The sequence below is a fragment of the Quercus robur genome, chromosome 11, assembly GCF_932294415.1.
Source record: "Quercus robur chromosome 11, dhQueRobu3.1, whole genome shotgun sequence".
NCBI lineage: Eukaryota > Viridiplantae > Streptophyta > Magnoliopsida > Fagales > Fagaceae > Quercus > Quercus robur.
The window spans coordinates 47,015,246-47,042,480 of NC_065544.1; the positions used below are offsets into that span (position 1 = coordinate 47,015,246).

Below are 27,235 nucleotides of genomic sequence, written 5' to 3' on the forward strand. Positions count from 1 at the left end.
CCTTTTACAGTATTTGAGCCGAGAACCTTCCCCATTCGAATAGTCGGTTTCCCCAAAAGGCCTGGGTCCGAGGACTTCATAATACCTGGGCTCTGTCTTAAACTTAGACTTTTTTCTCATCACTTGGTTTCCCCATGGGCTTGAGTCCGAGGACTTCGTAATACCCTGGCTCTGTCTTAAACTTAGACTTTTTTCTCATTACTTGGTTTCCCCATGGGCTTGAGTCCGAGGACTTCGTAATACCCTAGGTTCTGCCCTAAACTTAGGTTTTCTCAGTACTTGGTTTCCCCATAGGCTTGGGTCCGAGGACCATACGAGGCCTAGGTTCTGTCCAAGACTCTCTGAGTTCATTTTCTCCCTTCCCTCAGGTATTTCACGAGGTGCCGAGCAGGAAGTTGTCCTCGGCAACAATTATTCCTCGGTGTGGGCCATTGCCCATGGGCCCCCGTGCGGAATAGGCCTGGGCCACGAACTCACTTGGCCCACAACTTAAAGGGTATTTATGTAGTTTTTGGTTACGTAGTACTTTTGGATGTCCCAATGTTAGAGGTGCACCTTCCAGAGACTTCTTTAATTCCCTGGTTGTAGGTGGCGTTGGAGATTGAGCCTACGCCATCTTGTCTGTAGCGTTCCTTGGGACGCTGCGTGAATTAAATGCCACCTCTTTATCTCTTTAAATAAATAGGAAAGAAAGTTACTTCATCCTCGCACCAATTCTTTAGTTTTCTCCCAAATCACAGCTCCTATACTCAGTGCTGTCTTCCCTTAGCACAATATGTCTTAGGCGAGGGTTGGGAAGAAGAAAGTCTCTCCACCACGGAAGCGCCGTGCACTTATGAGACTAAAAATGGTGAGGTATGGGCACAGGAAGCATAAGTTCAAGAGAGTACTCCATTTCAATAGAGGGGAAAGGATGTCTCTCCCTTTTTTAGTCAAAATCCGAAACAGGTTCTGTTCATACCAGAACTTTGGTGTGTCAGAAGAAAGATTCTCCGCCATCATCGCCTCTGCCTTGTGGCGGGCAAATATTTAGAGAAAGCCCCTCAACTTCCAACTCCCTGCACCTTTCCTTCAGCGGTGTCAGGCTCAAGTTGGATCTCTTTTGCTGTTTGAGTTGTGGGCAAGTAAAAGCATTGAGGAAGAACAAAATCTTGGAGCTGTAGCCAACCTCTCCTCTGATAAACTTCCTCGGCTTTACTTTATTCTCTTGTATCTTCCTTTCTTTTTGGTTATGTAGTGAGCTTTGGCACAAACTGATTCTAGCTTTTCATTGTATGCTGTACTATTTCTTTGCTTTAGTAAAAAATGGAGATTTCTTTACTTGTTTTGAATGCTGTTCCTTTGATAACATTACTTTGTGAGTGGGTGTGCTCTATGTGTGTGTTCCTCCTCGGCGGTATTTAAAGCATGAACTCTTGAAACACAATCCAACTAATTCTAATCTACCGACACTATCAGGCATAATAATAACTCATAGTAAGTTAAACTTAGGAAACTAACCGAGATGACGGTTGAACGTTCTGTAATAAGCGCGGGAGTATTGTCTGAGGACGAAAAATTCTAAATAATTCATCCGAGGGAGCGACCGAGCATTGCATGACTTCGGTTATGCTTTTGGAAACACGTTACTCCATTCCATACTGGTCCCTTTAGCGTTGAGGATCCGAGGGCAAACTAGAAAATCCAGGTAACACGGTTTTTCCTTATAAGTAGTTGGTTTCCCCAGAGGCTTGGGTCCGTGGACCATACAAGGCCTTGGTTCTGTCCAAAACTTGTATTCTCTTTTTAAGTAGTTGGTTTCCCCAGAGGCTTGGGTCCGAGGACCATACAAGGCCTTGGTTCTGTCCAAAACTTGTATTCTCTTTTTAAGTAGTTGGTTTCCCCAGAGGCTTGGGTCCGAGGACCATACAAGGCCGTGGTTCTGTCCAAAACTTGTATTCTCTTTTTAAGTAGTTGGTTTCCCCAGAGGCTTGGGTCCGAGGACCATACAAGGCCTTGGTTCTGTCCAAAACTTGTATTCTCTTTTTAAGTAGTTGGTTTCCCCAGAGGCTTGGGTCCGAGGACCATACAAGGCCTTGGTTCTGTCCAAAACTTGTATTCTCTTTTTAAGTAGTTGGTTTCCCCAGAGGCTTGGGTCCGAGGACCATACAAGGCCTTGGTTCTGTCCAAAACTTGTATTCTCTTTTTAAGTAGTTGGTTTCCCCAGAGGCTTGGGTCCGTGGACCATACAAGGCCTTGGTTCTGTCCAAAACTTGTATTCTCTTTTTAAGTAGTTGGTTTCCCCAGAGGCTTGGGTCCGAGGACCATACAAGGCCTTGGTTCTGTCCAAAACTTGTATTCTCTTTTTAAGTAGTTGGTTTCCCCAGAGGCTTGGGTCCGAGGACCATACAAGGCCTTGGTTCTGTCCAAAACTTGTATTCTCTTTTTTAAGTAGTTGGTTTCCCCAGAGGCTTGGGTCCGAGGACCATACAAGGCCTTGGTTCTGTCCAAAACTTGTATTCTTCTTTATTTGCTTATCTTCCGTAGGTTTAGCTCCTCGAATAAGGTGGGGGAAGCTGGCCTGATGTTTGAAGCCCCTAGACTTGCCCATGTCATTGACCCCGCGGAGCGTAGCCCCTAGTGGGAGCTTATGTTGGAATAGCAACAATGTGTCGCCGGTGATAAAGGCGTCCTCGTAGCCCCTTGTTCGACAGAAGCTCAACCTCTCCACCGCTCGAGCTAACGCGCAAGCCTCCCCACAGACGGCGCCAATTGTAGGGTCACGTTCCAGAACGAACCGAAATTGTAGTTGGGTTAGGACGTGAATGGGCCCATACAATATCATTTGTAGAGAGTGGGATCGAAAGGCTAAGTCATGTTCACCCGGTGGTGGTTTTGTTAAGCTTTTCATACATGGTTCAGGTGTATTCACCTTTGGAACCCCTCCCTCCCCTTCCGGGACTGGAGGCCTCCCCTTTAGGTTACATATTTTTTCTTTTATACTAGCATGCGTTCAATTTTCTTCGTCCACGTGTAGGGTCGACCTTTCCAAGACTGATACTTGTCCCATCTGTCTCAGACCTAAGTCGTTGGGAGTGGTTGATAAAGCCAAAGAACACGGCTCTGTTAGGTGCAAAGATCAGTCTGGGAAAGGCAGTAAGGTCAGCCTTTCCTAGATATTTCAGATTTTCTTTTAAGATTGTCCCTATGCCGCTTTTGCCCCTTTTCCTGGTGGAGCTTTGGACCAAACCGAGGGCTGCACCGTCCTCGGCTGCCTCTTTGGGCCCAAGTGTGCTTTACACTAATGAGCTTGGACTAACATCTTCTTCGGCTTGGGCCTTAAAGCTTCCCATGAACAAATGGGCCTAGCCCATATATTGCTGGGCCCCACAGTGCTAATTTATTAGCTTATACAAACTTTCATAAACATGCACAAACACATATACACATATATAACTTTAGTATTCTTCATAGTGAATATCCTCAAAGTTTGCATTTTTAATATAAGTTACCAAATTGTCTACCAAAGTGAGTAAAAAAAAATATCAATTGAACTAATGAAGTATTCAAAGACATGAGTGATCTTTTTTTTTTGAAAACAAGACATGAATGATCTAAAACTTTAACAAACACAAGAACACATTTTACAATAAAAAATGAATATGAGAAAAAAAAAAATTCTCTATAACTACTAGATCAATTGGACAACTTTTTTAAGAGCATAATTTGACTAGCTCAAATATTTGAGAGAGCCGAGTCGCATTTTTGTAGACAAATAATTAAAATGTTAAATATTATATGTGTAGCTCCGCCCTTGTATATATATCCTTTCACCGGCTTTTAGCAATTGGTGTGGCTTGCTTGGCTCCATTTGGATTTTGGACACAAAAAGGATATTACTCAACCCTTTAATATTGATTCAAGAATAATCAATATGGTAAATTTGTAATTATGCTCTCTAATTTTTATCAAAATGAGAAAAACCATTTTATTTAGAGCTTTTTGGATAAATCAATCTTATCATATTCTATCATAAGGTAAAACTTGATGCATAGTATTAATTAAAAAAGATCAAAATGGGCTATGGGTAGCACTGATGTTCAATGAAACAAATATTCTCTTTCTTTTTTTTTTTTGAAATATTCTCTTTTAGTTATTACTCTAATTTTTTTTTTTTTTATAAGACCCTAAAATTTAATTGTAAATAATCTCAGCACATTTTCTAAAAATATAAAGTTTTCCTAACACAAAAAAGCCCTAACTCCTACTACTACTTTGATTCCAGTACTACTGCATTTAAAGAATCTTTCCTAAACAAAACATTGATGTATAAGGAACAAGTACTCACAGTTTCCACATAAATGAGTATGATGCCAAAGAATGAGGAATAAATATTCTTAACCCAATTTAACAATTAACAATAAAATGAGAAGGAAGAATAATTAATTAATTTTTTTTTATTATTTATATGATGAAATTGTGAATTCTAACGATAAACAACTCATAAATTAAAATTAAAAATTTGAATGTAAAATACAAAGATTAAAACCACAAATAAAAGTAAAGTTAAAAAAAAAAATTAGTGTGATAAATGAGAAAGATTGTAGAATAATTAAGATATTTCTTGAATTTATTCATCATCCACATACACACGCAAAAGAAAAGAGATGCATGAGAGTGGAGTATCCAAGTAAGGTATCACAACCGTTAAACAAACAAGACAAGAAATGTTAAAAGGTGAAAGAGGAGTATAGTTCAGAAAACAATTTATTTATGGAAGACACTTCTCGCTTGGGCATCTCTATTGTACAACAATGTCGTATTTTGCAAATGACCAAAATGCCTAAGACTAAACGATGTAGTCACACTGAAGAGCCCACTGAAAACATTGTCGTAGTGAACTGATCAGTAATCAAGTTAAGTCAATCACGCCTATAAAAAAAAACATGAAAGTTAAGTCAATCACGTGTTCGTCACATGGTTCAGTTAATTGGAGGATTAGTTTAGACACGTATTTTATTTTGATTGGTTGTAACTGATGATTAGTGGGTTCGTTGTAATTATGCTTTCTATTTTTTATCAATGAGAAAAACCGCTTTATTTAGAGCGTTTTGATAAAATGCAATTAATCTTCGGTATATAAATTTGAGTCTTGTTAAAGTAGGGAGTCTTTGTTAAATTACCAATTTTTTCAAAAGTTTAAGTTGTCTATTTTAATATCATGTTAAATTATAATTCTCTCAAAATATTAAACTTATGAAAAATAGTAGATTTAATTATTTAACCTCATAATTCAAACAAATTTTATCATAAGGTAAAATTTGAAGCAATATATTAATAAAAGATCAAATGGGCCTTGGACTGATGTTCAATGAAACGAATTTCCTCTTTAATTCAGAAATTACTTTTTTTTTTTTAGTGGAGAATCGTTATTACTCTAAATTTAGTTGAAAATAATCTCAGCACATTGTCTAAACAGATAAAGCTTTCCTAACACAACAAAGCCTTAATTCTTACCACTGCTTTAATTACAGTACTAAAGCATAAGCATGTAAAAAAAAAAATGATGCATAAAGAACAAGTATACACAGTTGCCGCATAAAATGAGCATAAAGGCCAAAGAATGAAAAATAAACATTCATAAGTCTTAACCCAATTTAACAATTAACAATAAAATGGGTACAAAGAATAATTAATTATTTTTTGAATTATAAGTTGAAATTATGAATTCTAATGATAAACGACTCATAAATTAAATTTATAAATTTGAATGTTAGTAGAAAGAAGACTAAAACCACAAATAAAAGTAAAGTTAAAAAAAAAATTAATATGATAAATAAGAAATTTCAGAATTAGATATTTCTTGAATTTGTTCTCCTCCAAGGACACACGCAAAAGAAAAGAGATGCACGATAATAGAGTATCAAAGTAAGGTATCACAACTGTTAAACAAACAAGACAAGAAATGTAAAAATGGAGAAAGAGGAGTAAAGTTTAGAAAACAATTTGTAGGGAGATGCTCAAGCGAGAGAGAGATCGCTTATTCCTTCCGTTCCCAACTTCCCATCACAACCATCTGCTTTTTATTTATTTTATTTATTTATTTATTTTTCTTCAAGTTGTTTTCAATATTCAATTTATAAGCTCCACAATTTCCTCTCTGTCTCCATCTTCTCCTTCATAGCCATCTGCTGCTTTCAGATCATCTCTCACTTGTCCTCATTTCGTAAAAGAGAAATGGCTTAGCCTGTTGTTTCCGGTGTCTTGACAAGGATTGGTGACTTGCTCATACAAGAATCAAATTTCTTGTACGGGGTGAGTGACCAAGTTGAGCTGCTGAGCTCAAACTGATGCAAGGCTTATTAAAGGATGCAGATGCGAGGCAGGATGAATCAGATATTCTAAGGCAGTGGGTTGCTGAAACAAGAGATCTTGCTTATGATGCAGAAGATATCATTGCGACATATGCCCTCAAAGTTGCATCCAGAAAGGAAGGAGGCGTCCCCAAGAGGTGCGCTTGCATCTTGTATGAAGGAATTACAGTGCACGACAAGGTTGGGTCACAGATTGTAAATATCAAGACGAAAATTTCTATTTTAAAAACTAGTTTCCGAGACTATGGCATGAGAGAATCTATAATACAAGGAGGCAGGTCCGGTTCTTTGAATGAGAGGCAACAAGAGCAAAGGGAAACTTACTCTTATCTTGAAGATGACGTTGTTGGGTTCGACAATGATGTAAAAAAATTGGTGGAGTTTATGCTGAAAGAAGAAGAAGGCAATAGACCGCGCTTGGGTATATGTTTCTCAACAATGTCAAAGAAGACATGTTTGCGAAGAAATTTTTATTAGTCTTCAATCTAAAGATCGACGGGATGAAATTAAAAAAAATGAGCGATGCAGAACTCGTTGAGGAACTCCGTCAAGTTCAACAAAAGCAAAAGTGTTTGGTGATTTTAGATGATATTTGTACAATTGAGACTTGGAATAATTTATGTGAAGCCTTCCCAAAGAAAAGAATACGGGCAGCAAAATATTGCTTACCTCTCGTAATAAAGATGTGTCTTTGCATGCAGATCCTAGAGGCTTCCTTTATATATGAATTGCAGCATCTAAATGATAAATGGAGTTTGGAATTACTTGAGAAGATAATGTCTCATAGAAAAGGTACAAGTAATATTTAGTCTTACTTTATTAATTTTAACTTTTTGGTAGTTAATTTGAAGACAATTTTCTTTTTTCTTTTTTTAATTAAATTGAAGGTAAGGAAGAGTAGATGAAAATGTTACACGCATAAAACATATTTAGTGTGAAATGACTAACATAATTAATTAATAAAAATAATTTAAAAGACACAATAACTAATAACATGTAAATAATAAAGTTTTTCTAGACATGATTTTTTATGTATGTGTGTCAACCACACTTTTGAACCAAACGTTTACCTCAAGAAGAATAGGCTTATTTTAATTTGTCTTTTTACACTTAACTAATATTTAACTACATCGTTTGGATTTAGGGTTTTATTTTTTATTTTTCTGATTTTTTTATTAATGTTTTTTTTAAAGTAAGAAATAAATAATTAAATAAAATTTTAAATTTTAAATCATTCCAAAACGGCATCATTTTGGGGGTGTTGATGGTAGAAATGGATAGTTGTTTAACGGATGATTGAATTGAGGAGTTTTGAAATTTAGAGAGCTAAAATGACCAAATGCAAATTTAGAAGACTAAAATAAAAAGTGGTAAAACTTAAAGAGTGTGTTTTGCATTTTGACCTATTTTATTTTATGTTGTTTACCTTAGTTAATAGGTTCTTTAGGAAAGAACTATGTGGAGCACCTTTTTAGGTGTGGAGTTTAACCTCTATATTCTTCTCGAGAAACTGAGCAAAAAGCATTAAAAAAAAAAAAAAAAAAAGGAAACAAAAAAAATATATATCCTCAATAATTTGACAGAATTAAACCACCGACTATTTAAATCACACTCACTTAGAAAAATCTTTTTTCACCCACACAACACAAAATTTTGGCTTTGCATTGTAGGCGCAAAATCATTAAAAACAAAGTGTATTTGGGGGAAATCAAAATTCATTTGAGAATGACTTGGGGTACAATCTGAAATTTTTTTAGAAGTTTGACTACACAATTTTTCTGGACTTGTGACTTGGGATACATGATCTATTGTCCTAGATTGAGACACACCATTCTTAGATTTTTTTTTTTTTTTTTGAGAAACACCATTCTTAGATTTTAATTTGAAATAATTTGGACAAATTAGTCTAGCAATACCACATTGGTGATAGGTAGAAACAAACTTTGAGCATTTTTCTTGTTTAAGCATTCTAAGTCCACAACATTTTTACAATAATTCATAGGTAGTAAGTTGTTATTGGTTCTAATTTGAACCCACCATTGAAATTACTTTTTTACTCACCAGTAGCGATCAATAAAAACCTGCCACTTATGATTTATTGTGAAAATGTTGTGGATATAACATTTTTTTTAAGGATAGACCTGACTCACGTACAAACTTCATGTCAAGCAAGGACTCACAACACTATCCACACATGATGCTTCCATTTGTCCAAGAATTGTTGTTATCCATCATCATCATCATCATATGTGTTCATGCACTACCAATGACAATTTTCTTCCGCATTTCCTAATTGATCATGACATTCAATATCTCATAATACACCTTAGACATATATTATGGCATAAGAAGCTTAAGCATATTGTAGACCCATGTACTTGTAAAGCAAGCATAATAATCATAATTTAGTCTTGTGGCAATTCAAGACCCCATCGCATAATAAAAAGAGCTAAAATTGTAGAGTGATATTAGGGATATCACAAATTTTACAATATGGAGCTTTAAAAAGTGATGTGTTATCAATCATTAAAAATATAAAATAATTAAAAATAAAAAAAATTAATCATTCATTTATTATTTGGTTGAAACCCACCAATTACATTTGTTGTCATATTAGGTTGTATGATTTGTGTAGTGAAATTTGTAGTACTTTTAGCAATTTCCAAATTTGTATTAAGTGGTTTTTTTATAAAAAAAAAAAAAAAAAAAAAAAAAAAAAAAAAAAAAAAGAAAAAGCCGTACAGTGTTTTTCTCACCTTCAAAAAGGTCTCCAAAATATTAGACTAATAGAAACCTAACCTAATCGAAAACTATAAAGTTTTTGGGGAAAGTTTTTTTTTTTTTTTTTTTTTGAGGCCTTAATTTTTGTAAACCAATATTTTATAGAGATTGGCAACATTAGCCACATAATCTCCCACATAATCACACTAAAAAAAAATATCTATATCATTCTTTAACACCAAAATCAAAATTTATAACGATGCATCACCTTGTCTAAGATAAATTCCTTTATGAAAGAATTTTAAATTTTCATATCTTTTTGTTAAATTTTATGCTTGAACCATGATATTTGATTGTTATTTGAAATTAACTTTAGCCGGTTAGTATTAATTCATCAAATTAATCTTGGTTATATTAATTTTAAATAAATTTATTTAATTGATATTTCAATATAAAAAACTCCACTTAATTTATCACCTTAAGCTTCCAAATATATTTAGTTGGCCCAAGGTTCGTCTAGGATTAACTTAGGGTTCTCTACCATATAAAACTACATTGGGTTTATAATCATATAGTGAAAATGTGGCCATCAAGGGCTTTCTGCTGCGGTAAAAAATCTTGCTTCCATTTTACTCTTTTGTCGCTTTCAAACAATCAATCACTTAACAACTTTAACAATTTAAAATTATTTGGTCCAAAAAACTATTTTGAACAGTAATTGAATTAATGAATATAAACCAATTAAAACCCATTGTACAAACTTTAATTTGAATATACTTTGTATAATATATATCCACTCAATTGCGACTTTCAATTGGTGTTCGAGTGAAAGCCCAATGGTACTTGTACTTATACTTAATTAGATATAGTACCTTATCCTGTACCCTATAGGTTCCCTCTTAAAATTAAACTATGGGACTATTTAATGAAATTAGTAAACGGCATTAAAACACTTCCCGTTAGAAACCCATGTCCTTTCTCTCTCACTTGAGTAGAACCCAACAGCCCCACACATTTCCTCTTTCAATAGTCCTCTTCTCTTTTTGCAGTCAAGCATCCACGCCCTCTCGTCTCTTGAAAAGAAGTCAAAAGCACTTTTGGTAGGTTACTCTAATAGAAGTGGTTTGGTCAAAGGATTCTTTTTAAATTTTGAAATTTCGGTTAGTGTTATTAACAAAAAGATTATTAATTTTCTCAAACCTCAAGGAAAACGAGTGTTATTAAAGTTTGGGATGAAGTTTCATTTCTCAAAACGTTAGGAGAGGTTTGTATAATTTACCCTTTAAATATGGTCAAATGATGAAAAAATAAAAAACATAGTGATTGAGCCATAAAAATAAAATAAAAAAAGAAAAACAAACTTCTAGGTTGACTTGTCATTTTTATGTTTTATTATTATTATTATTATTTATTAGTAACATAGAATACACAGGGGATAGGGAAGGAGGTGAGAATGGGACACAAGACATACAACACTAGCACTTACAAAAGGGCTGCTAACCTTTGAAAGCCTCCAAATTATTTGATAAAATATTACCATGCACACACAAAATGAGATTACAACTTCTCATTTAAGTTTTATTGCACTATAAATAATTTAATGAAATTTGATACTGGCCGAGAGCCTGTATATGGGCTAAAAGCCATATATTAGTATATTCCATATGCTTGGAGCAAATTTCTCCAAATGGATGTACCATCAATGGTTTATTTAAATTTGAAGTTATTTGTTAGTTTTCTAAATTTTAAAATATAATTTGTTGTTATTATTCTATTTGTCTTTGCTCAGTAGAAAAAAAAAAAAAAAAAAAAAAAGAGATTGATTTGTTTGTTGGTGGCTTTCCAGATCCAAACTCTATAAGCAAAACTAGGATGGAGAAGTTGGGGAAGGAAATGATTGGATATTGTGGAGGTTTACCATTGGCCATCACTATACTTGGAGGCCTATTAGCTGCAAAACAAACACAAGAAGACTAGGAGAATGTGCTTAGATATGTTAAATCACATAAAGAAAACTTTGGAGTTAATAAGATGTTCGCTTTAAGTTACAATGATTTACCTTGTCACTTAAAACCATGTTTTCTATATTTAGGCCATTTCTTGAAGGATTTTGAGACACGGTCAAAAGAATTGATACGAATGTGGATGGCAGAAGGTTTTATACCACAAATTTAGCACAAAGGAGATGGAGAGGATACAATGGAGGATGAGGGAGAGCGATATTTACAGGAGCTAGTGTAGAGATGTATGGTTCAGGTGGGGAAAATTGGCTCACTTGGAAGGATCAAAACTTGTTGAATCCATGATCTTATGCATGACTTTTGCATAGCAAAAGCCCAAAGGGAAAATTTTCTCCTAATCACCAATATTCGTTCATTAGGACTAAGTGAAGAGCATATTGGTAAATTTGAAGACTTGCTATCAACTGGAAATCAGGTGATGAATGCCTTCAGGGAATCAAATTAAAAAAATATCCTTACCTTAGGTCTCTTCTCTACTCTGTGCCTCATCTTAATCCTATGTATGTAAAAGAACTTTGTTTCAAGAATTTCAAGTTGCTTAGAGTCTTGAATCTAGAAAATTACACCAGAAACTTACCTGAAGACATTGGATTGCTCATCCACTTGAAATTTTTATCTATCAAAAATAGCACTATGACAAGCTTGCCATCATCCTTGGGCAATTTGAGGTGCTTACAGACACTAGATTTGAGGTCTCATGGAATGAGTGTGTCAAATGTGTTTAACAAGATGGAACAATTGAGGCATCTATACTTACCCAGTAAATACAAAGTAAGTGAGAAGTTGGAATTGGCTAATCTTTGTTATTTGTAGACATTGGAGAATGTTCAGCCCAAAACCATCCAAATGGCCACAAGTTTCAGATTAAACCGTCTTCGGGTTCCTGGCGTGTGGCGTTATTATAAGGAACTAGCCCAAGATGCAATACAAATAGTATCAAGTTGTCCTCATATACATAAGCTAAGCCTATGCATGATAATAAATAAGCTCCCAGAAGTTCACCAATTCTCTCCAAATCTTGCCAAGTTGACCTTGCGTAACACTCGACTTAACGTTGACCCAATGGCAACATTTGAGAATTTTCCCAACTTAAAAATCCTCCGCCTTTTAGATAAGACCTTCTCAGGGGACACTATGGTTTGTTCTAAAGGAGGATTTCCTCTGCTTCAATCTCTTGTCATTTGTTGTTTAGATAAATTAAAGGAGTGGAGGGTGGAGAAAGGAGACATGCCCAGTCTCTGCCGTTTGGAAATTGTAGCATGCATGTGTTTAAATACGATTCCAAATGCACTAAGATTCATCAAAAACCTCCGGGAATTGAAGATCATATGGATGCCAAAGTCATTCAAAGATAGGCTTATCAAAGGAGGAACCGATTTTTACAAAGTCCAACACGTGCCTTTCATAGTATTTCAATGGTGTATCTTATAACCAGCATTAGCTAACAAGGTATAGCCGTGAATACTTGAACTTGCATTTTTGGCAACTTGAACACTTCTTTTCTTTCAAATCTCTTCCTCTTCAATCAAATCAAAAAAAAAAAAAAATTTCCAGTAATGATCTTTACCAAATTTAATTGCTTTCTTCTTGTGTTTGTTAATTTAAGAGTACTTTTGTTTTAAATGTTTTGGCCTAAATCATTTTAGTTGCTTGTCTCCCTCTTCATTCTTTGCAGGTGAAAATCATCCATGGTGTAGAAGTTTCTACTTGCTTTGAAAAAAAAATCAACAAAATATTTTCATTGGTTTGCAACTTGTATGGGTTGGTGTTAGTTATATAATTTAAAGAATGTGATTCCAGAAACTCATTAAACATATTCTTTGATGCCTATGTGTAGTAGTATTAAAAGTTGCTTATTTGGTGATGGTACTCTGCAGTGTACTCTTTTGTTGCATTGTTTGTTTTAGTGCTGCTTTTTTGTTCCTCTTTGATGGATTACTATGATTCCACTCTTTGTTCATGTATTCTTTTGAAAAAAAAGAAACCGATGTATTATTTAAGGAGAAAAGTAATTCTTCATTTAATGTGGGATTTTCATATTTCTTTAAGTTATGTTTATCTCACATCACTTTAGATGTATATAGTTTATGGTGAAGCTAGTTCAGTCAGTCTGTGTGCTAAGCAGTTGCAGTTGATCTTATTGAATTGGGAATATCGTCACTAACATCAATATATATATATATATATATATATATATATATATATATATATATATTTATATATAAGCAGAGACCTCATACGGAAGTGTATGAGGTCTTGCCAAGTGGCGCTCTAATTTTGCATTTAGCATTTTTTTACCTCTTTCATTAAGTTTTTTTTACCTCTTGCATTTAGCACTCATAAGAATCTATATCTATATCTATATATTACTAAAAGCTAAAGCGTAGTGTTTAATACTGCTGCTCTCATGTTGCGCCACATCAACTGTCACGTCATTCTTTTTTTTTCTTTTCTTTTTTAAAATATAATTTGTCCTACAATTTTAAAATGGTTTTTACAATTTTTCAGCCCTATAAATGCAGCTCACTACTTATTTATTTACTTCCACTATCACCCTATAATAAATCTAGCCCACTACTTATTTATTTACTTCCACTATCACCCTATAATAAATCTGTATAATTAATCCAACCCACCTCTTATTTATTTAGTTCTACTATCAAGCCCAACCCAAAGCCCTTTTAGTTCAGCTTTAGGATTTTGTGTGAGCCTTTTCAGCTTAAAGGAAAAAAAAAAAAAAAAAAGTTTTGCGCCATATCAGCTGAAGCGTAGTGTTTAATGCTGCTGCTCTTATGTTACACCACATCAGCTGTCACGTCATTCTTTTTTTCTTTTATTTTTTAAAATATAATTTTTCCTACAATTTTAAAATGATTTTTACAATTTTTCAGCCCTATAAATGCAGTCCACTACTTATTTATTTACTTCCACTATCACCCTATAATAAATCTGTATAATTAATCCAACCCACCTCTTATTTATTTAGTTCTACTATCAAGCCCAACCCAAAGCATTTTCAGTTCAGTTTTAGGATTTTGTGTGAGCCTTTTTAGCAGAAAAAAAAAAAAAGTTTTTTTTTTTCCTTATAATTGTTTTTAACATTTATTTTTTTAATATTTATACTTCTCCAACCTTTCTCTTTCCCTTATCTTTTCATCTCCCCACTACTTCTTCAATCTTTCTCCCTCCCTTACCTTTTCATCTCCCCATTACCCTCTACATTAATATCATTCTTCCTCTTTCCCTTCATCTTCCTTTATTTTTGTCTCTTCTTATTCACATCATCTTACTATAAATTTGTCACTATCTCTTCTATTCTATGCAAAGTTTTCCCTCACAAAAAAAAAAAAAAAAAAAATGTTCCCTCTCTCTCTCTTTCTCTCTCTCTCTAAATTTTTTAGTGGATTTTTTTTTTTTTCTTGCATCTCTACTTTAGGTTGATAATTTTTTATATTCTTTAAAACTCTATTTTGGGTTAATGCGATTTAGTTTTGTTTTTTAAATTGTGATTTAGTTTTGTTTTTTAAATTGTTGTTGTTTTTTATTTATTTTTTATTCTCTTTGATTGTTAAATGTTATCCTATTGCATTCTAAAGAATTAAATATAGCATATGAAAATATAATATTATTTTATTACATAGCATGATTTGGATAATTTGGTATTTATTCTGTTACATAGCATGATTTTTTATAGTGCTCAATTTAGATGATAAATTATGAGACTTTACTCATTTTTGTTTATTTTCTAATCCTTTGTGGTGGACAAAGTACTCTTAGTAGTTGTATTAGAAGTACTCTATAATGTCATTTATTTAAAGAAAAACAAAGGTTAGCCAAACAGAAAGTAATTGGATAGGTGACAAATTTTAACTTTTGTAATTTTATTTTTATTATTATTATTTTATAACAATGCATGTGTAGAAATTTAATTCTTAGATTTTGCTAATAATTGTTTATTTGATAATATGTTTTGGACGGCCGAAATTATAATTTCTACAAAGAAAATATCCTTAATAGATTATCAAAAACAAAATTTTATCCTAATATTGGTTCAATTAATCATGGTTAAGTTTTATTAATTTTTTTAGTTTACGTTTTTTTGGTGTTTTGGACTGTTCCTATATTACATTTATGATTGTCCCTATAATAAATAAAAATATAATTACGAAATACATTACTCATTATTAGATTAGTTTAAATTGTAAAAAAAATAATAATAAAACCACCATAAAAATAATTATCACGCGCAACGCGCGTGTTCGCGGCTAGTTTAAATCAAAATCAAACCACAAAAATCATATAAAAATCACCAAATTAGAGTTTAAATTATAATTAAATTTTTAAAAGAAATCTAGGCACAATTGCACAAAAATTCCATGTAACTAAGTCATACTCAAGAGTATTGGACATTTTTTCCTTTGTATAAATAGGGGGGGTCCCAATAGGATGGGGGGCTAACAATTTTCTCTCCAAAACATTTATTGTAGGAACATAAAAGTTTTCTATTGTAGACTTTTCATGCTTAAAGAACATGACTTACGAACTAATCAAACTAGAGTTTTTAATACCTACAGCAATTTCACAACATCAAGAACAAACCCCAGTGTATACAGTGTCAAATTCCATAGTCTCTCCTGTTACATCAAATGAGTATTTAATTTTTCTCGCAAAGTATTGAATAGTAAAGCTTCTGGGTCATAGTCTCAACTACAACTCTCAATCATGTTGGACTTGGATGACACCTTTACACAACGTATCATTATGAGATGTAGAAAAAATTTGGAGTGTACACAATGTTTAGTGTGGATGGGAAGAAATTTCATCCTATTCCAATTGTTTAGGTCAGTAAGGGACCTATTCCATTTTAATGATCCTGGAATTTTGTATACAAGTAATAATCAAGGAAACTTCCGCCTAAAATAAGTCGAACTTTTGGCAAGAGAGAAAATTGATGTCTAGACAAATCAAGCTAAGGCCGACCAAAATGGATCATATTCTTAATTTCTTATCTCAATTTGTTCCATGTACAAGACTTACAATCAATACTTGGCATATAAAAGTTTAAACATCTTATCTAAAGTCCATCCTTTGAAAGCTTGAGAAAAAATTCATTTAAACTAACACAATATATAAATTATAAAGGAATCAAAGAAAAATTGTCAAAAATAATGAAAATTTAATATGTGTTTAAATTCTTATAAGGATGAACACAATAGCAATATCATTTTAAAAAATAACAATAAAGATAAAAAAAATCTATGCTTATTTTGTACATATGATAAAGTCCTATCACAAAGTTTTTTGAGACTCATGTTGATTAGTGATTAGGAGTTATAAAGGAATAATCATCAATATATATAAAAGCAGAGATCTCATGCGGGAGTAAATGAGGTCTTGCCAAGTGACTCTCTAATTTTTCAATTAGCATTTTTTTACCCCTTTCGTTAAGGTTTTTTTTTTTTTTTTTTTTTTTTTTTACTGTTACTCAAAAGTTTATATTAACTTATTTTACTGTTATCTCATTAATCTCTCATTTATTGCCTAAGCTTACATCACACTTTTCTTTCTTTTTCATGTCTTTTAGCATACCCACCTTTTTAATATTTTTTAAAAAAAGCAAAATAATAATAATTAAGGACTAATAGTAATAACTAACCAGATAAGGCTTTGGAGTGAGATAGAGAGACATAAAAATGTTGTGGATTGTTAAATAAAACACATTGTTTCACTACATATTACCAAAATAAAAGGCCTGAGACCAATAAAACATTTAAAAGAGAGAGAGAGAAATCTAAGAGGCTGCTGCCTCCATCATATTGGCCTCCCACCACCATCAAGATGCCGAAACCCCTATGAGTATTTTTTTTTTTCTTTTTAAATTAGGGGGTTAAATATGATTTAGGTTTGGGTTATTTGGTTGGATAATTTTTGTTTTGGGTATATAAGTAGAGAGAATACTTGGTATGCAATGTAAAGCCATATTCTACCATGGTTTTAAATCATCTATAAGACATATGCATACACACTTGCCCACATCATGTTTTAATGTCACACTATCGATGAGTGGAAGACAATGAGAGAGTTGGACATACTTTTATTTCATAGTATTAAATATGTGAACACAACACAAATTAGTTGATTTTCATGGTGCCGTTACTCTTTTACATTTATTTTTGGTTTCATGATTTAAAAATAAAATAAAAAATTTCCTTGAAAAGACTATAAATATACAGTGAAACTACTAAATTAATTTTTAATATCTCAAAATGTATATGTTTCTTTACTCTAATTTAGCTTACTTTTTTTATAATATATGTACAACACTATCCAAAACCGTCTTATATAAAATATTACAAAATTATCCGTGCATTGCACGGGCAACTTACTAGCAAGGTTATCGATTCCATACCGTACCGGCTGGTACGGCCAGAATATACCGTACCGGCCAGCAATCCGGTACGCTCGACCCCCTTGTTTCATACCAGAAAAAATACCGGCCGTACTGGCCTCGTACCGGCCAATTTCGGGCAATACTGGCCGGTACCGGGCGTACCGGCCGGTACAGAAAAAAAGTTTTTTTTTTTTTTTTTTTTTTTTAAAGTTTTGTAATTTTTGAATTTTTGTTAGGACAGAATGGTAACTTATTTGTATTAACTTATTAGTATTATTTGTTTTCTTAGTATGCAATGGTAACTTTTAAGCTTTCTATTTTATTTATTTTATTTTTTTTTCCCTTTTAATTGATACTAAAGTCTAAAACCATGAATAATTAGTTCTGAATTGAGGAAATGTTTTATGGTAAACTTTATATTTATTATAACATATATATACACAGACACATACATACATACATACATACATATATATATATATATATATATATATATATATATATATAAAATAGCGGTAAACCCGAAACGGTACACCGGTATTGACCAGTATCCAAAATATATCGTACCGGTGGCCAAACTGATATGGCCTCCGTTACGGTATTGACATTCTTGCTTGCTAGTAACTAATAACAATTAGAACAAAGGATGATGAAATATGGTCTTATTGAATTTTTCACTTAATATTAATATCTAAATGTGTGCTGCTTTCTCCATCATACTGAGTATCCATTGAAATGGTTCTTTTCTCACCTATGAGTGCAAGCAGAGTATATCCTTGGATGGAATATCAATTAGCATGGATAGTATCGTTGCTTTTCCATATCAATACAATTACTAAAACACGAGTTATGTGATTTTGAGAAATAAACAATCCTGTAGACAAATTTTGTTTGATGAAACTTTTATTCCATTTGGATCTCATGCCATAATTGGAATTCTTTAAATTTCAAAAGCATACTTAATTAAAGTAATCATTAAGATGGAATATGGATGTTCTTAATATTAATTAAAATAGTTATAGTTGAATATAATGTTAGGTGAATATGAACGGTAAAATGCAACTTGTAAGCTAGAAGCCCAAAGTTGAGGGTCATCTGGGCGATAATACTGAGCTTGGTATTAGTTAGTATGGAAACAGTATGTAAAAAGCATATTATAGTGTGCAACTTTCCAAATATCAAATTTATTTGCTTCTACTTTCATCAATCTTGTTCTCTCTTTCTTCACTCAAGAACCACACTGTCCAACACTACTGCATGACATATACTATTTTAAGCACTGTGCATATGTTTACCTTGTTTTATTCCCTTCAGGCTTTTCATTTCTCTGAATACCCATTATTGATGTTTTAGATAATTGTTTAGTTGATAATCATATGGTAGTTTAATTTCACATTTGTGTGTTTATAACTTGGACAGCTCTGCAGTAGTTGTACTACAATCTTGGTGCATCATCACTTCCTACAAAGTATTGTACAACTTGCTATGCCTCCCTTGGCAATGAGAGAATTGAATGTAGATGTCCAACAAGCTAATTATAACTGCCAAATCCCAGGCAAGCAGCTCTAATTATAAAACTGCCCAAGCCAATAAGAAATTCCAAATCCCCAATCCATTTTCTTTACCTCTTTTAAGAAAATATGAGATGGCAAAATGGCTAACATTCAACTTATACTGCATTCATATAAGTAAAAAAGAGATTACTGTGACTATTTTAACATTCATGTACACTATGGACCAAATATCTTCCTCAATGCTCATGAACTATTGAACATGAGACTATATCAACAGAAAACACCTGTGTACTTTAACCCCAAGGGGTTGGTTTAGTGGTTCCTGAGGCATCATGATATAAATGAGATCTTGGATTCGAAACCTCTTACCAGCATCGAGAGGCCACCCCCATGGGATTCCTTCCTGTAATAACCCAGTGTGTGTGGGACGAGAGGACTGCACGTGCCTAAGGTAATAGTCAGATACTCGAAAAGGTCTGGATACCCTTGTTTATCAAAAAAAAAAAAAAATGTTCATATCCTTATCACAATAATTGAACATGAACATAAGTTATATATTTAAGAAATTATAACCTACAAAGAGGAATTATAATACAACGGTAGATGGTTCATCTAGAATTCCTAGATATTGAAGGTTCATTTATGATTCTCTTCTAAAATAAATTTCTATAGTTCAAAATCTATGATGTTGCTATTGAGTAATACTAGGGACACATAAAAATGCACAACTTTGTGCCACAACTCGCCAAGTGTTGAGTTGTGAGTGGTGGAAGTGTGTCCCCAGATGGCCTACCATCACACATCCACCAATCACAACTCGTCATGTTAGGAGTTGTGGCACAAAGTTGTGCATTTTTATGTGTGCATAGCATTTCTCGTTGTATTAAATATACTAGCTGATATCCCACGCATTGCGCAGTGCATTTTGATAAATTTTGTAAGAAATTATTTATGACCCATTGATTTCATGAATTCTATTATTGTTAGTTATAATTAATTTGTGAAATTTTCTAGTAAAACTAAATTCAAACTATATACATGGGGGAAAAATTCCTCTAATTCATGCAACCAACAAATGTCACTAGATCAAAGTTCACATTGTCACCTACAAACCTAGTGGTTCTTATGTGTATTTCTTGTATGATTTATGCTTGATATATGGATTCTATAGTGTTAATTTCTACAATTCTTATACTACTAAAATCTCTATCTCCACTGTATCAACACCTACAATTTTTATGTCAATGAAAGCAGCTTTTTTCTTTAGTTTAAGAATTGATGTGAGAGATAAAGTTATGGCCCATTAACTTTTTAACCGAAAAAAACTTTGATTTTCTAAGATTGTAATTATAATAGGGTGAAAAGTGAAAGGACATCAATCAATTAGATATAAAAATTGCTAGAATTTCATGATACAACAATGAAAACAATAATGCCATAGTGACACAATAATATCACAATTTAACCTCCAAATTTTAATTGAACTAAAAGCAGCCAAAACACCAAAAATACTACAAATCCTTACCAAGTATATACATCATAAGGAAAACCAAAAATATAAATTGACACATAATATGAAAAAACCCGCCTAATCACATTACAATGCTACATTAGTAAAAACGTATACATAAAATAAAATAAAAAATAAAAAAAAGTATTTAAGAAGAACATAATATTTTGGAAATTAACATATCTCTCAAAAAGGGAACCAAAGATATTGTAAGAGAAATTATGGAAGTTTAATATTTAAGTTCAAAGGAAATGAGGATTTATATTGGACAAATATTGAGACAAATAATCATATTACCAAATTCATTGAATCTGACTCTTGCAATTCAGCATTGAAGTTAGTCTTGTGCAAAAAATTGAAAATTTTTCTTAATTCCTACATTTCCCATGACTTTTTAGATTCATCCATATCTATCCAAAGCATTTAAAGTTATAAATTTATAGTTTCTAAAAAAAAGTTATAAATGTATACAATTTTTTTGAATTTTATTAATACATTAAAATAAATGCATTTATCATTACTTAGTAATTTGACATAAATGCTAAATTTAGATGAGGTGAAAGCTCAAATGAAAATAATGTCATACAATGCGTCACTTGGCAAAACCTTATACTTTCCTGCATCTGCTTATATATATATATATATATATATATTGATCGTTGGATCATTTACTTCAATTTTATCAACAGTTGAGATAAATGTAGAACATATGCTTTTAATTATTTGTTGCAGCTTGGGATGTCTTCAATTTGCTATGCGTCTGCCAGATAGCTTCCCTAGAAATGGTTTTTTGCTGTGAGAAATTTGCATTTCCATTTACTGAAAAATGATTCTAGTTCAATTGGCATTTCAACTTCATTTGCTGTTGATTGATTGCTGGCTTCAGCTTCAGATTGACCGAAAATCTGTATTTGTTTACCCTTCTCATGTTGCTGTGACAAAGATGAACTGCAAGAGTTTGTGAATACATTTGGGTTGTAAGTAAGAAAATTTCAAGTGGGTTAAAGAAAATGAGGTCCTTATACTATTGTAATTAGTATGGGTATGTTAGGCATTGCATATGAGTGATAGAAGTTCACAAATTTACTACTGACAATTATATCAAATGATAATTCATCATTTCTATTAGTGGTTATGATTAATGAGTGTTACTAAAGCTAAAGATCTTTCATGCCCACCAGAACAGTGAGGGAGCTTAATTTCATTCCAAAAATTTGTCATACAGGACACACTATTCAACACTAGCCCTGTAGTTGTTGTACTAAGGGATACAATTTCTCCCCTACCCCCATTGCCATCCCTAGTTGTACTTAACCTCAATGTGCTTTTTCATCCAAAGTTGTAACTTATGCCATTCATGTTAATGGGAGGAATGCTAATTTTCACTTCCATGGCAGTAGTACTGAATATAATTCCCTTTTACGCTTCCAATAATTTCTCATAGTTCTGCGTAGTCTTGGTATTGATTTCTATATTCTCAGATTAACATCATTATCTGGCTTTCTTAAATATCACATTTCTTCTGCAGTATAACCTTACATTCTTAAATTCTTGGTATTGCAAGACTAGTCATGTATACTGTTAATGTCTTGTGAACTTATTGGGATCTGCTATATTCATTGCTTCCCTCTTATTGAGTGAACAAAACCCCATTAGAACTCCTTGCTCCTTACTTCTCTTGATAGCCTTTTACCTTTTTATATTACTCTGACAATTTTTAAGTGTTACTCATGCCTCTTTTCAGAATGCTGTAAACTTAGTCTTGAAATCCAATTAAGTAGTTAGTTCTTCATGTATATTACTTAACACTGAACAGTGGGACTCCATAGAAAATGAATTATATATGGAGGCATCAAGGAAGCACCTAGGAACAATTATCACCACCAGACCTAAATATCCAAGTCATTCTTTATCTCGTGAAGAATGTTGCTTTTTTCTCCCTGTATGCCAAATAGCAAAATATTTTTGTATACAAGGCTCTGATTCACCCAAACTATTGGAAGCCAATTGTATTCAAGGCTCTGACAGTCACCCACACAGTCAGAAGCCATGTATCGGAACATGAGAGCTCTTATATTCAAGTCCTAGGAACTAGTTAACTTACCCGCAAAAGATCTCTGGTCAAAAGTGGGACATCAGAAATTTATGGTGAAATTATCTAAACCTCACAACCTAATATTGTGTGTATAGTTACACAGAGTCAGCTTACACATTCGTTGAAAAAAGTTATACAGTTAAAACTAGATCGAAATCCATTTTAAATGCAATGACTCTTGTCACCGTCCAGCCATTTTGAAAAATTGCACAATGCGCAGTTTGTGGCAGGTGTTGAGCTATGTGGAGCCTGGTTATGTGTTCGTTCCAATTTGTGACCCAACCTGACTTGGAAGCATTATGATTTTAAATGAGAGATCTTGTGAGGCTTAGCTCATGAAGCAGAGGTCTGGGCTGAAATTTTTTATCTATTTTCGGAGCCACTTTTGGCCTGTTTGATTGGGATATATATATATATATATATATATATATATATATATATATATATATTCAAAATTATGCTTTGAACTATTAAAAATTAAACTGCCGCCTCTGTATTTTTTTGCTGACATAGTGAAAACAGCTACAACTATGTGTATGTAAGCACATTGCCAAACCATGGAAATCTTTGTGATGTGTGATTTTTTCTTTGCATAATTTTTCTCTATTTTTTGCATCTCCTAGATTCTAAGAATTAGGTTAAATTCCTAACAATAGGAAGGTGTAGTGCAGAAGCAACACCTAAGATGGATGCCAAGAGGACTTTGTGAACTTGATGCAATTTTCAACCGTTAAGATGAGAGGCTAAAGTGGGTTTCATTTAACTTAACTATTAAAGTCTATTGTTCTCGAATAAGATATCTAGGGTTCAAACCCTACCTACACCAAAAATCAATTGGTGTCTTAAACTAATTTTAACTCCATTTTAGTTGTATTCTTGGGTACTAGCACAAGATAAACCAATACTAGCCAAGACAGAAGTTGCTCAATCTTTGGCATATTCTTGTCCTCAATTTTAAAATACTCATAAGCCAAATAAGTATAGACAAAACCAGCCTGCAAATACAAATTAGAATTTTTAACTTTCCCGTATAACAAACAAGCAATTGACTAGTGAGTTGCCCAGGGGGAGTGGGTCAAGTCAATTGACCAGAATATACCGGCCGGTAAGTGTCACTAAATAAAATACCAGGTCATGCATTATATCACATAGACATGGCAAATGGTTTGGGTCAAGTCAATTAGATTTAGCTTAAAAAGGGTCATGAGTCAGAAACAAGCTGAGTCAATTGAATTCAAGTTTAGGTTTGGGTTGACCCGTATTTTTCACATGAAAAAAAAAATGAATTAGAAAAAATTAGAAAAAATGAATTTACCACTTGGTAACATATTTAGATTATAATTATACTAGTATTAATGTAGTGATCATAAACTTCTTTTCTTTTCCCAAAGAAGCCAATTTTGGCCTCATATACCCCAAATTTATGTCTGCTATCACGTATATAGTCGCAATTTATGACAGCATAACACATTGCAAGCCTCCTATGTTTTCTAACCACAATCTTACCCTTCCATTACTGAACAAAATATGATCAACATTCTTTGTAAGGATTGAAATTGGATTGGTCCCAAACAAGATTGGGCTCAAACCCAAGCGGCCCAAAAAATAAATTTGTAGAGCGTGGATGGAAGAACTAGATCTATCCCAAAAGAAAAATGATTAGATTTAGTGGTTTCAGACTGTAAAACACAATTCAAATTGGAAAATCTATCCTCGAAATAGTCCAAGTAGTTCGTATCATATGGTTTTGTTGAATAAAAATTGTACAAGAGTTACAATCCTGATCCTCTATTTTTTCCTCCCTTTCTTTAGTACATCTTTCCATGTTATATATTCCAGCCTTGGTGTCGTCCCTACCACACACGTGTAGGTTAGATTCAGAGAACTCGTTCCTGTCCCATCTAGCACTTCCCAGAACTCTCAACTAGTAGCTGTAAGGCTGCTTGATCACTGTTCAGGCATCACTTCCACATTAATGCGGCCAGAGAGTTGGTTGGGAGTCATTTAATGCGGAGGCAGCAGCTTTTTGAAGATATTTGTTGTCCTTCTCTTTTCTTATCCTTTGTTCGACGTCTAACCCTTAGTGATGATGTAACTCCGAAATAAGTCCGTGATGATATGGCACTCAGATCGACCTCGGACACATGTTGCCGAGAGGGCTTTTGTCCTCGGACGCCTGTTGGACCTATCTCATATTGTCTCTACTCCTCTCTTCATTCCGTTCTCCTTATAATCTTATCTGGACCTCCTCGGATGGTCTAATGTCCTCGGATCGGGCCATAGGCCCAGTTAACACTGTCTTAACAATACTCCCTAATTAATTGGCCCCCACAATAGCCCCTCAAAATCTTGATTTTCGACTCCTTGGGAGGAAAGGATGATTTTGACATCCTTAGCCCATCTTGTTTTTGGTCCTATTCTGTATTCCTGACCTCAAATATGTCTTTTTGAATGCTCAAGGCACGCTCCTGATGCTTCGGCGTCCAGAGCGTGCTAGCATTAAATTTTGGCGATGCCCCTATCCCCCACGTTCAACGGTAAGATGTAAATCTAACGGTGGAAGGTTTTTCTTGTTTTACGAGTGGGAACTTTCCCGCTTGTAACTTTTGTACCATTATAAATAGATTTTCAAATCAATTCTCTCTCTTACTTTCAACAATCACACAATCCCAGAGCTCATACATTGAACCTCTCTTTCTCTCTTTCATCTCCCCGTGCATCTACAAATACTAGAATTTTGTCCGAGGACCCTCTTTCAAACCTGTAAGTCTTCTTAAAACCTTTTTAGCTTTCATCTTAAACTTGTTAATTTTCTTCGTAACCTCTTAGAAAAATGGGTAAGTTCCAATGTTTGGTTGAGTCCAAGGAGGGTATGAGAAGTTTCAGGGCTAAGTATAGGATCCCACCAACAGTGGGCATGAGGTACGTTGCCCAGGGGAGTGGGTCGGGGCTAGGAAAACAGGGAAGGTGGTCATTCCCATAATTGCCTTCATAAAGGGTGGGATGACCATTCCCATGGGTACTATTACTAGGAATTAACTTAGGTTTTTTAGGTTATCTCCCACACAGTGTGCCCCAAACATGTTTAGGATCTTGGGAAGTATAGAAGCTTTAAACAAGAGAATGAATCTAAACCTGACCCACCATGATGTGAATTGGGTGTACAATCTGCACAATTTGAAGGGCCAGGGATATTACCTCAAATCGAGGTATCCCGCAGTAAGGCTAATCCAGTGCCTTCACACTTCAAACAAGAATTTAAAGGAGGATTTCCTTATCTTCTCCGAGGAATGGCACGATGGCCTACCCTGTCCAACAGAGGAGGGAGAACTAGGTGGGGGTATAGCTGTAGATTCATGAATTTTGATTTATGTTTCCTTTTTGTGTCTCAATGTCCTTGTTTCTAACGAAGCCCCATTCTAATTCAATGATTTTGCAGACAAGAGTACTACCAAGCCCAAACTCAGCTTAGTTAACAAGGCAAGCTTGGATAGGATCTTGCAAGCCGAGGTGTACGTGAACGAAGCTGATGGTCAACTTCGAGCAGCTCATCTGATCCTTGGATACACACCCCTTCCGTTCACCTTCCAAGACCCCAAATACGTGATCAAAGGTCGCGACCCCCGGCTCCACCACATTGGCGTTGCTTACCAAGGGTTTGTCGTTCCAGAAGGTGTTCCACTCCCTAGAGATACTTCCCGCACCCAACCACTTTTCATTGCCACTCCTTCAGTAGGAGCATCCTCATCCCAACTCGTTCTCAAGGAAGAGGAGGAAAGAAGAGAAGAAGAAGAAGAAGAAGAAGAAAGAAAGAAATCCAAAGGAAGTTGTAGATTTATCAGATTCCTCTGAAGAATTCGAGGTTTTTAACCAGAATCTACCTCCCGAGGACGTTTTTGACGAAATGGTATCCAAAGGAAGCCTCAAAGGAGTTTAATGGAGCTGATAGAAAATCAGCCTGGAAAAGGTGTACTAGGGAAATCCACCCAGCCTCAGATTCCCCTTCCTCTTCCTAAATCTCCTCCGCCTGCTCCTCACCCACCTCAGTCCATTAGACCTGATACTGCTGATCCAAAAAGGAGAAGGGAGCAAAAAGGGAAGGATGTGGTTGAGACAGGAAGGTCTTGCCCGACCCAGGAAGAGGAGGCTCAACGAGCTGCAAAGCAGCAAAAGGTCAGCCACCCATCACAGCGAGGCTAGGAGAGGTTGGACACTCAGCCTCTTGAGCCACAAGCTTGGCTCCCAGCACCCATGCATGGTGGGGAGCCCCTGAGGGATGATGCATCACTCAGGGACTTCAACGGTGGCATTGGGTGCCATGTTACCTTGGCCGTGGAGGAGGCTTTGCTGCTCCCCAAAGACATGGCCGACCTGAGGAGCATGAGGAAGAATGAGGTTTTCCTCAACTACAAAAGATACCTGGGAATGGTATTATATTAACCTTTTTTTTTATATAATTATTATTTGTAAACATATATATTTTTTATTGGCTACGGTATTAACACCTTTTTTTTTTTTTTTTTTTTAAGATTGTCTAAGCCACTTTCAGGTTGGAAGAGATCACCAATAACTGCTATCAGCAGTTGGAAGATGAAAGGAAAAAACGAACGGCAGCTATACAAACACTGAC

General features: G+C 34.2%; 1 pseudogene; it reads left to right on the forward strand.

Annotated features, from left to right (window-relative positions):
* Positions 1 to 1,504: 1,504 nt before the first annotated feature.
* On the forward strand, positions 1,505 to 26,457 carry LOC126705124 (disease resistance RPP8-like protein 3; annotated as a pseudogene).
* Positions 26,458 to 27,235: the final 778 nt, after the last annotated feature.